At 40.7% G+C, this 10,972-nt stretch overlaps 1 protein-coding gene across 1 annotated transcript in view; it reads left to right on the top strand.

The window, feature by feature from the left end:
* CALR (calreticulin) overlaps positions 1–10,972 on the top strand; it is a 144,373-nt gene that overhangs the window by 15,982 nt on the left and 117,419 nt on the right. The gene's annotated exons all lie outside the window — the stretch shown is intronic.

Here is a 10,972-nt window from a genome sequence, read left to right on the forward strand (position 1 = left end):
TACTATTGAAGATTTATTAAGCTGGTGTTCCTCAACACTAAGACAAGAAACTGTTATAATGGGCAATTTTTAACCATGACTGGGAAGTTTCCTTTAATAGTCCCTCAAACCATATTAACCTCTGGTTTTACCCAGTTAATTCTCAAACCAACTAGGGTTGACAAACTTACTAATAAACAGTCCATCCTTGGCTGGTCCCTTACTAATACAAATCCAGATTCTTATTTCTCAGGGTGTCTTCCAGACAGTTTGTGATCACCTGCCTAGCTACCTGCTAAAGCAACACTCCTGTACCTCTAGAGAAATTGCATACAAACTTATCTGCAAAAAAACTAACATTACTCCAGAAACCTTTACCTCACTACTCCAAAGTCAACTGGTACCCCCTAAAGCATTTCCACCCCGATCAAGCAGTTCAGTACTTAATTTAAACATTTCTCACTATCTTAAATAGGCTAGCACCCCTTAGAAGAACTTGCATAAAAGCCAGACACATTCCCTGTTTTTCTGCTGATTAAAAAAAAGCCTCCTCAAATGGAGACAAAGCATGGCATAATCACCAACTCTTAAAAAAACTCAACCACCCTTCAAAACTACTGGCAACTTCGTAATTTAGAAAAAAAACACCAAGCATGACAAAAATCACTATACAGCTATCCAAAATGGGCACCAAAATAACCCAAGAATATTTTTGGGTGCCATTAACCAACTTCTTAAAACCTGGTCAAGCCACTAGCCCTAGTCCAAATACTATAAATTCCCATGATGACATTGCCACTCAATTTAACAGTCACTTTGTACGGTCACTAGTAAGACAAAAACACTCAATTTAAGTCACTTTGTAAACTTCTTACTGTCACTAGTAAGAAAAAAAACAATTTCCAGTTGTCACTACCCACACATTTCTTTCGCTGGTGCGGAACTTCCCAATGAATACCTTAAACTTGCTGCAGGTGCTATTGCTTACCCTATATCCATCCTTTATAAACTGGTTAATTACTGAGCACCATCACTATGGAAAGTGTCCTGTGTAATTCCTCTTCACAAAGGCGGCAGTCTAACTACAGGCCCATAGCCATCCTCTCCCCACTAGTAAAAATACTAGAAAAATTAATTCACTCAACTTCTCAATCATTTCCTGAAAAACAACCTTTTATCCCCCAACCAACATGGTTTCCGACCTAAACACACAACAGCAGCCCTAATTAGCTTCATAAACACAGCGAGCCAGCATAGAAACAATAGGCTACTCGCCTCCTCTATATTTCTCAATCTGTCAAAGGCTTTTGATACTGTATCGAATGAAAAAATTATCTGAGCTAGTCTCCCTTAACCTCTCTTACTCTACCCTTACCTGCTTTAATAGCTACTTAACCAACCGTCAACAATCGGTTAAATGACAAAATCGACTATCCTCTTCTCTTCCTATCTCTGTTGGTGTTCCCCAAGGTTCTGTCTTGGTCCACTCTTTTTCACAATATTTACAAATAGACTAAACTCAGCCACCCAACATGCTACATTGCTTCAATATGAAGATGACTCTTTGTATGCTGTGCTCCATCCTTACCAGCTCTACTCATCAAAACCCAACAATCCTTTTCTGGACATAGAAAAATATCTTAATAATTCACAACTGATTCATAATGCTTCAAGAACAGAACTTGCTTTTTCTCCAGTAGTAAAAAAAATCTATGGTCTCTACTTTTGCCATTTACTCGTCTAACAATATCCTTATTGAACCTGTTTGTACAGAGCTATTAGGAGTCGCCATAGACAAGGACCTGAAATTTGATAAACGCTTATCCCTAATTATCAAGAAAGTGCACTTCAAAACTAAGCTGCTTGTTTAGAGTGAAGTCCTTCCTAACTGATTCTACTAGATACGCCATCTGCAGAACTCTCCTTCTATCCACCCTCTTATATGCCTCCCGCATTTTCACTAACTTATGAAAATGCGACTTAAACAAATTAGAATCTTGCTATTACAAAGAAGCCAGATTTGCTTCCAACCAACCTGCAATAACTCATCACTGCAAGGTTCTTCACCAACTCAACTGTCTGGAACTTCCCAATCTTCTAATCTTCAACCAACTTGTTCTAACTCATTCTGCCATTATTACCCTGACAACTGCCTATCTATTAGTAGCCTAGTTCAGCCCTACTACAGCGGTGTAACACTTGGGTCTTCTTCTACATTGCTTTTTGCTAAATCTAGTAAATTGCTTTTGAAGGTAAAGTCCAACAATAGCTAAGGGGATTCCCTGTATTCATAGAAACTTGCCAAAATTTGGAATGATATACCTCAACATGTACTCAACACTAATAATACTAACAAGTCCAAACAACTACTTGGGGAACACCTTAAAACTAGGCTTTGCTCCTGCACTAAACCTGATTAGCAATTCTAAACATACCCTTTACCTGGCTCTCTCTTTACTTAGGCCTCTCCCCTAACTTTCTCTTTTCCTTTACCTCCTTCTCCTATCCCCCTGTTGCCGGGTTCCATTCTTTTACCTGCCTGGCGACAGCAATTCCTCACCTTAAGTGTATTATTTCTGTTTGGCCAAAAAGTTTATTAATGCTAACTGTGCTAAACTCCTTTCAGTTGTTATGCTAGTCATTTTTTGTTTTTCATTTTATAATTTCATATTAACTATTTTTTGCCCTGATATTCTTCATGTATTTTGTTCTGTATACAGTATGTAATCAAAGATTGTTTTGCTAGGTTTTACATCTCCCCGGGCCTCCACTGAAAATGGGCCTTCTTAGACCCTCTCCTTGCAAACAAATGGAAATAAATTTAACTTTTTCTGTTAATCCTTTCATGAAGTTGTACTTTATGCAATTCATGACAAATTGTAGTGTCTGTAAGACACCTCCAAAATTGCTACACATTACTTTTCAAGGTTTGTGACCCTATGGGAGCTGATTACATTACACATAATTGTAGTGTTGTCCTAATGTTCAGACTTTATTGTTGTATATTTTTTAAAACGCCTTTACTGAATTATTACTTGTGACATAGGCACATTTACATTTTTTTTATATAAAAGTAATCAAACTGTATTAAGTTAAAGTTAATAAACCATTATGATTCACATATATTGCTGTGTATCATATAACCTTAGTGACCTTACATAAGTTATTCAGTTCCTACCCTTTTTTAAACGAGAAACATCCTTTATTAAACCATCACTTATGACCGTCATACATTTATATAAATGAACACAAACCACACCAACACAATCCTAATTGCAAACACTTTATATCCCAAACCATACTGACAACGCACACTCCTAGTTGCAAACATTATACATCATTTATCTACCCAATCATTTTCAGTCAAACATTATGTAGCACATTTAAGTCCTGCCTTCTTTTAACCTCATTCCTCCCCTGTATGTATTGTTCCCACACTTCCCATGTTTTCCTATGTAGTTTGCTCCCATCTTTTTTCTAAAGATCTCAGTTCCATTTGTTTATCTCTGTTACTATATTCATTACTTCTAATATAGTTTGTTTTAATTTTGATTTCCATTTTCTAGTACTTGTTTGTTTGAGATTTTATTGTTTTGTATTAATAAAAATTAAGCAGCTTTATTAAAAATAAGCCGCTGTGGTGCAGCGGTAGGGTTGTCGCCTCACAGAAAGAGGTTCTCCCGTTCGATTCTCTGCTGGAGCGCCTTCTGTGTGGAGTCTGCATGTCCTCCCCACGGTTGAGTGGCATTCGAAAGACATGCGTGAATGGACGTGCCTTCGTTGAAAGTTGGGTGTCGAGCTGGCACCTCAGCGCCATAACGGACTGGAGTTCCACTGTGGCAACCCCTAACCGGGAAAAGGAAACAGCTTTATTAAAAATAATTAGCTGGCAGCAGCTGTTCTATACAGACTCAACTTTTGTTTTGAACAGAGATACTGTTAGTAGCACTGCTTGCTATATAGATGTATTTTGTGATAAGATAAGTATCTCTAAAATAAGTATATCAACATAAGTATCTCTCTAAAATAAGTATATCAACATGTCTTTCGTTAGAGATGTCACTGTACTTGGTGGCATGTAAACTTGGCAACAGATATAAAAAAAGGATTTTATTGATTTGAAGATGTACTTTGGAGGAAATGATTGTATCAGATGTAAGTTGTTAATGTTTTCTCTCTCTGAGCTGTCATAGGAGCTTTATAATAGGCTAAACCTTTAAAATTGAAAGTTGGTATTTTTGCAGGATATGTTTCTGTTTTAATTGTGCTTTCATCCTATTACACTTCTTTTGTTCCACTCTCTAGTGCATGTGTGTTTTATACAGTTGCCGTGTAATGTTAAGAAATTTTGAGTTTTGTAGTGATGCTGAGTATAACAAAAACATCTTGCAAAACTGTAGCTGTGAGGCAGGCAAATTTTCCTTTTTTGCCCTTTAAAGTAATGAAATATCCATCATTCATCTCTTCCATCAGGCAAACTTTAAAACTAATTCATCTTGAGATCTTCCCTTAGGTTTTGAAATTTTAGAGTCTGTTCTGTTTTCAGTTGTTGCACAACTTGTGTTTTTGAATGTTCTGTAAATTGTCAACAGAGGCATGCGCATATTACTTCAAAGTTTTTAGCATTATCTTTTGGTTGTTTTTGCTTGTCCTCCTTGATTTACAGACTCGCTTTACTGGGTTGTCTTGGTCTTATTTATTGACTGGTAATGCACTAATGTCTTAAAGATGAAACAAGTCTGACAAAGCACAAATGTAAACCTTCTTTTCATATTTAGTACAGTATAGCAACAAAGGAAGATATTCTGAAATCATTTCTGTTTCAGTCGGACATTTTGTCTGGCTATCGATTTATTTATTTATTTATTTATTTATTTATTTTTTGTCACTGTGTCACTCATTTTATTGACCCTTAATGTTTCAGTCCCCAAACACAAGTAATGTTCTTTATGTTCCTCCATTTTTTACTTAACTAATATAGATGTCTAACCATTTTTCACCACACATTTAGTTTAAGGTCGCGTACGACAAGGATTCAACAGCATTTTTTCTGTCTGCAAAAGGATATGCTGAAAACAGCGCAATATTGAACCGTTGCATTTAGTTTCCTCTGATTAATTTTAATTTCAGTTTTGTATCGTGTACACACTATTTTAACAAATGGAATGTGCTTTTGGCAAGTGGCATACATTTCCTGCCAAAGTGTAATAGTAGTTTGGAACAAGGCAACATATTGGATGATTGTCATCTCCCGTTAAGATGGACCAGGGGTTTGGAACTAGGTAAAGGTTCCCTTCATTGATTCTTAAAAAATACATGTGCTGTAACTTTTTCTGGGCCATAAAGAAAGTATCATCCTGCTTTTTCAGATTCCTTTTGCTACTGATGTGACCAACTTTTTCTCCAGAATATGCTTTGGAAGTACTGTCATTCTGACAAAAGTCAGATCCAAGCACACAGTCAGAGCTATTATTTCATAGTCGCCCACTCAAATTCTGTCCAACAGCTAATAAGGCAATACTGCATCAGGAAGAATCATAACTTTTTGTATATGATTATCTTTGCATAAAGCACTATAACCCACTGTAATGTGTTTAATAACACTTATGGGTATGCCTCATTAATGCTGTCTTTCTGTTTGGTCTCTTTAGCCATTCCCAAATCGTGGTTAAATTCCCTTGCAATTTTTTTTTTCCCTCTTTTTGAACATTAAGATCTCTGAATTTTACACACAGCAGGAAATAAATATTCAACACTAAAACAGTTAATGAGAGAAACATTACTTTAGGACATTCTCTGTGAAATCCCAAAAACTAGTCCAAGCTGGAAATGATCTCGAAAAATAAATTCACCCCACCCCCGTCAAGTGTCCTTGCCTGATATTATACAGTACTATCAGGTCAGAGATGGAGAGAGACAGACGTACATTGAAATGGTAGATCTGATGTCTTTCTTTCCAATGCCGGCAGCTCTTAGACTTTGGATCCAAGGCACAGGCTCCTGCATCTACCCATAATTCCCCTCGCCCTCACAATTCCTAAAATTCAATTTACCACTTGGACTAACCAGGCCATGGTCTCCATGGCGCAGTGTGAATGCTGTGGATTTTCTCATATTTTTTTTCAGATAAGTGAAATCATTCGTCTGTATTTCCTATCTTATTTTGATAGTTCCTTATTTAACCTTTTTACTAGTTCTCGAATACTTGCAGGGTTTATTTTTGTGAATTTTTTTCCATCATCTCCCCTTTCTCTAGTTTAAAAAAAATCTCTGCTTTAGAGTATTGCTTTATACTACTGTTTAGAGCTTTTGTTTCATGTTGGGTAGAGATGTGTTTTTTTTTTTTTTTTCCACCCCGCTATGGCTGAAAACACATTGGGCTTCAAAAAAAAATGCTTTGTGAGCACAACATTCCACCAGGATCTATACACTTGGTATGTTTATTGTCTGGGGGCTGCCCATCACAGGCCATTTCAAACTATTGGTCCAAGCTGGTTCTTGGAGGTCTTTTCCCTGCCTTTGTAGGAGAATTGTCCATCTCCCTGTCAGGTTCTTCTCCTATCAAAAAAAAAAACTGTGAAGAGAACCACAGAGAAATCCTGTCCAAGAGAGAAAATGACAGAAAAAGGAAGAATAGAGAAAAAGAAGTTGGTAAGGAGTCCAGAAAGACGTCTTTGGATCGTGCAGTGGCTGTGGGTCCAATTCCTAAACTGTCTAAACTTTTTCTTTTTATCAGGGCTGGAGGAGGCTTGGATCCATTCACCATCTCCCCTCTGCTAGTGGACCTAGATTTCCTCCTGAGCCAACCACTCCTCTTCTTCGATCTCCAACCCTTCCATCAGACAGATCCTTACATAGTTCCTGCAGGCCATCCTTCTTGGCCTCTTTCACATCTGGCCTTTAGATGCATTGGTATTGGATCCAAGCACTTCCTTTGTGATCCCTTTGTCGAAGCTGGTGGACTGGACATCTTCGAATGCAATGTCCCTTACCTGCTCAACTCCAGTGTCACAGCTTGATAATACCAATTTCAGTGAAATGGAGGGGTCCCGCAGGTATACCCTGGAAAAGATCTCTTTTGGGGACATCCTCTAATTACTTTGCCATAGTGGGGACTAGTCCACGGATGCCCCTTCCCAAGAAGAGCTCGCTTATCTACTTCCTAGGTGGTCCACCCAGCAGATGAACTGATTAACTTAGTGTCTAGTTTTGCCCTGAGACAGGGCTCACTGAAGAATGGGGCCTGCAACAGATGGTGGTTGTGGCCACTAAGAAAGCGCTCTCATGGAAACCTCCCCCACCCCAAACTGGGAGTCATGGGCCCTGGACAGATTTGGAAAGCAAGCTGGCGTTTCTCAGCCATGTGCCTTATGTGCTCTGAGTTATCTTGCACACCTGATGAGATTTCAGAGTGACTTGACCTAATAGTCCTCCAGTCCCCTTTAGGTACCATGGCAGCAGAGTCATGCAAAATGGTGGATTCGCAGCTAGCAATCTTACAGTCCATTACGAATGGGTCTGTGTGTCTTTGTCCCAACACAGTAGCCTGGGACATCTAGAGCGGCAGGCAAAGACATTTGCCATACACTGATATGCCTGGGTGAGTGTCTGTGATTTTGCAGGTAACTTCACAATGTTATGTTTGAACACCCCCTTTCACGGGGCCTCCCTTTTTAGCCCAAAGTTTCACTCACCAAGAGTGAACAGGATGATAAGTCTGTCTGCATCCTCTTTTCCACCCCTTAATGACTTTTTCCCAGAACCAAAGGTGTAGAAAGATGTTATGTTATGTTTCCATAAGTCTCAGGGTTTTGCACAGGATGCTCCTGGAGATGGACCACCCCCATCCCGGGGCAGAGGGGGAAACAACAATGGACAACACCCTAGAGGCAGAGAGAATCTGTAGAACCATGATTTTGAGGCTCGTTTGCTGACAAATCTTTCCAGTTCTCCTGAAGTATTACCTGACTGCCACACTCTAGAGGTAATTGTGGTGAGCTTGTCTCTACACCCTCATGCCTGTTTAGTCAGCACTTCCAATTTGCGATTACTGAAAGTAATGACCAGAAGCTGTTACCCCCTTTCTTTGCCCACTAGGAATGTCCCAAAGAAACCTCAATGTACCACCCCCACAGAGGAAGGCAGCAGCACAAGAAATTCCAAAGCTGGTAGACAAGCGAGTCCTCAAGGAGATCCCACCAGACCATTAAGGATCTGGAGTCTCATCTAGATTCTTTTTGGCTTTGAAGTAAAACTGGACTTCATCCCCATTCTTGGCCTCAGTCTGTTAAACCAGTTTATGAAACTGACAACTTTCCGGATGGTCATGGTTCAGTCCATTGTGCTTCTTGTGAGGAAGGATAACTGGATGTATTTGGTTGATCTTCAGGATGCTTACTACCGCAAAAAAATACCCTGGCAGTCCAGGAGGTTCTTTCATTTAAGACTGGTTGCCATTCACTCTCATTTCAAAGCACTGCCTTTTGGCCTCGCCACCGCACTCTAGGGTGTTCACCAAATGCATGGCAGTGGTAGCAGAATATCTCAGGCTGCATGGGTTCCCTGTGTTCCCATGTCTAGATGACCGGGCTCAAAAGCGCTGGCATGAGGGATCTGCTAATTCAAGCCAGGAACTTCTTGCTCCAGTTGTGCTATCACCTAGGAATCCTGATGAGCCCAGAGAAGTCCAGACTTAAACCAGTCCAGCTAATTGAGTTCCTACGATGCCACCTGGACACCACCTTGTAGATGCCCAACCTTCCAGAATCAAGGTTAGTCAAGCAATGCCCACAGGCTTACCTGTCCTGTCTCACCAGAATCCCACAACAAGATCCATTCTACATCTTTTGGGCTCTGTGGCAACATCAGTCACCCGTATTCCTCACTCCAGCTTCCAGCTGAGAGTGTTACAGTGGACTCTCAGTACAGTGGTCCATCCTGTGCACATACTGATCAGACTTGCTGTGATTTGTAGGTAACATTCAATGCTGGCAGAGTCCTCCTCTAGTCTCTCTAGGTTGTCCTTTTATTTTTTTCAGCAACCATTGTGAACAGGAATGCATCCCTTCTGGGGTGTCAGAGAGCGTTTTGAGGAGAAGACTGTCCAAGGCATGTGGTAGTCAACAGAAGCAATCTTCTAGAGATACGGGCAGTCGTAGGATTGCAGGCATTTCAGAACTCCCTCCCAGGGGTCTGTGGGCTGGTACATCAGCAAGCAAAGAGGAACCCATTTGTACACTTTGTCAGGAAGCCTTGAGGGTTTTGCAGTGGGCAGTGTCCTCCTATCGCTGTCGGATTGCAGCGCATATCCTGGAGAAATTCAGTGCATAGCAATCAAGCTGAGCAGATCCATTTTTCTGCCGCTCAAGTGGTCTCTGAGTGGCTTCCATGATTTTCTGCCATTTCAGCCAGCATTGCAGAGATCTGTTTGCAACCACAGCCAACACCAAATGCAGGAGCTACTTTACCCTGATTCCCCAGGTTGAGCAGTCCCTAAGGGGCACTCTGGCGCACACTTGGCCCCCTGGTTCTCCTGCAAGCTTACTCTTTGACTCTCCTTATAACCAAATTTTTTAGAAAGAGGTCTAATGCAAGGCAAAGTTTATTCTCCTTGCCCCTTTTGACCTCGACAGATGTGGTTCCCCTTCCTGTGGCCCCATCTTGTGCATGCTGTCTTGCTGCTGGACTTTCTTCCAAGTCTGGTTTCTCACTTATCCAGCAAGCCTCACCTAGGCATCAAGTCCGTGAACTTGACTGATTGGTTTCTCTACTTCCAATAGTGGCCAGAAATTCCAGGATTTTCTCCAGCATGATTCACATCTTATTTCCTAAGCCGTCCACTAGGAAAGTTTATAGAAGCAAGTGGAAAACATTCTCCATTTGGGCCTCTGCTAAGATCCTTTTTTTGGCTCCTTTGCCATCGATTTCTAGATATTCTCAGAGTTCTTTCATGCAGGGGCCTAGCTACTCCACCACTTCAATTGGCAGCTATCTTAAATTTTCATATTGGTGAAGGCCAAAAGTCTATTGCATTCCTAAAATGTCTAAGGCTTTTTTGCGGGGTACATTTCTCCTACTTCATCCTCAATGGGAGTCTATTTAACCTTGGGATATCAATTATTTTACTCCAGGCCTTGACAAATCCCTTTTTTGAAACTGCAACAACTAAGGAGTTGAAATTTATTTCTTGGGAAAATTCTTTTGTGTCGGTTACCGTAGCAAAGAGGATAGCAGAACTGCAAGCCTAGTCCTGTTTGTCTATAGATCCAAGGCACTGTATCTGCCTGACCAACCTAAAGCTTATTCGACTAGAGTGATAGGTTACAACTTTCTTTTCTAGAGTCCCTATTGATGAGATCTGTGCTATGGCTACTTGGGTCTACAGTGCACACATAAGCTGGACCCACAGTCTAGATCTAGGGCTTCATTTGACTGCACCATCCTTCCATAAGTCCTCCAAGGGCTTGTACTAGCTTGGAACTTGGTCCCATTAGTAAAGGCAGGCATAAAAGGCAACACTAAATGCAAACGTTATGTACCATAACACTAGATCTATGTCGTTGTCTTCCCTTCATCTCAACTTTCCCTCCCTCTGTCCCCCTTCCAGATTATCATCATCTTGGGCTCTTGATTGATCATACTGGACCTGTCCTGAGCTTAGTCTTGCTTAAAGTCTTATTATTGCCATGTCAATCCTTTCTTCTTATTTAGCATAAGTGGCGTATTCTGTATAGGCAGGCAAACTCCGTCTGAAGAACTGTGAGGGTGGGGGGGAATTGCGTGTAGGGGAGGGGCTTGAGCCTTGGATCCAAAGTCTGTGAGCTGCTAGCATTGGATCCCTGGAGTCTATATTACCAAATCGAACATTTAGGTTTTCGAATACCTAAACATCAAACTGGTAATATCAAAATCCAAAAACCCGCAAACGGCCACTTTCACGCAGGGAAATAATTCCCTTGGCCCCCCCACACCCCCCCAACTAAATATACCAACT

This window comes from Protopterus annectens, chromosome 9.part0 (genome assembly GCF_019279795.1).
Source record: "Protopterus annectens isolate FY-2018-M chromosome 9.part0, PAN1.0, whole genome shotgun sequence".
Lineage (NCBI taxonomy): Eukaryota > Metazoa > Chordata > Ceratodontiformes > Protopteridae > Protopterus > Protopterus annectens.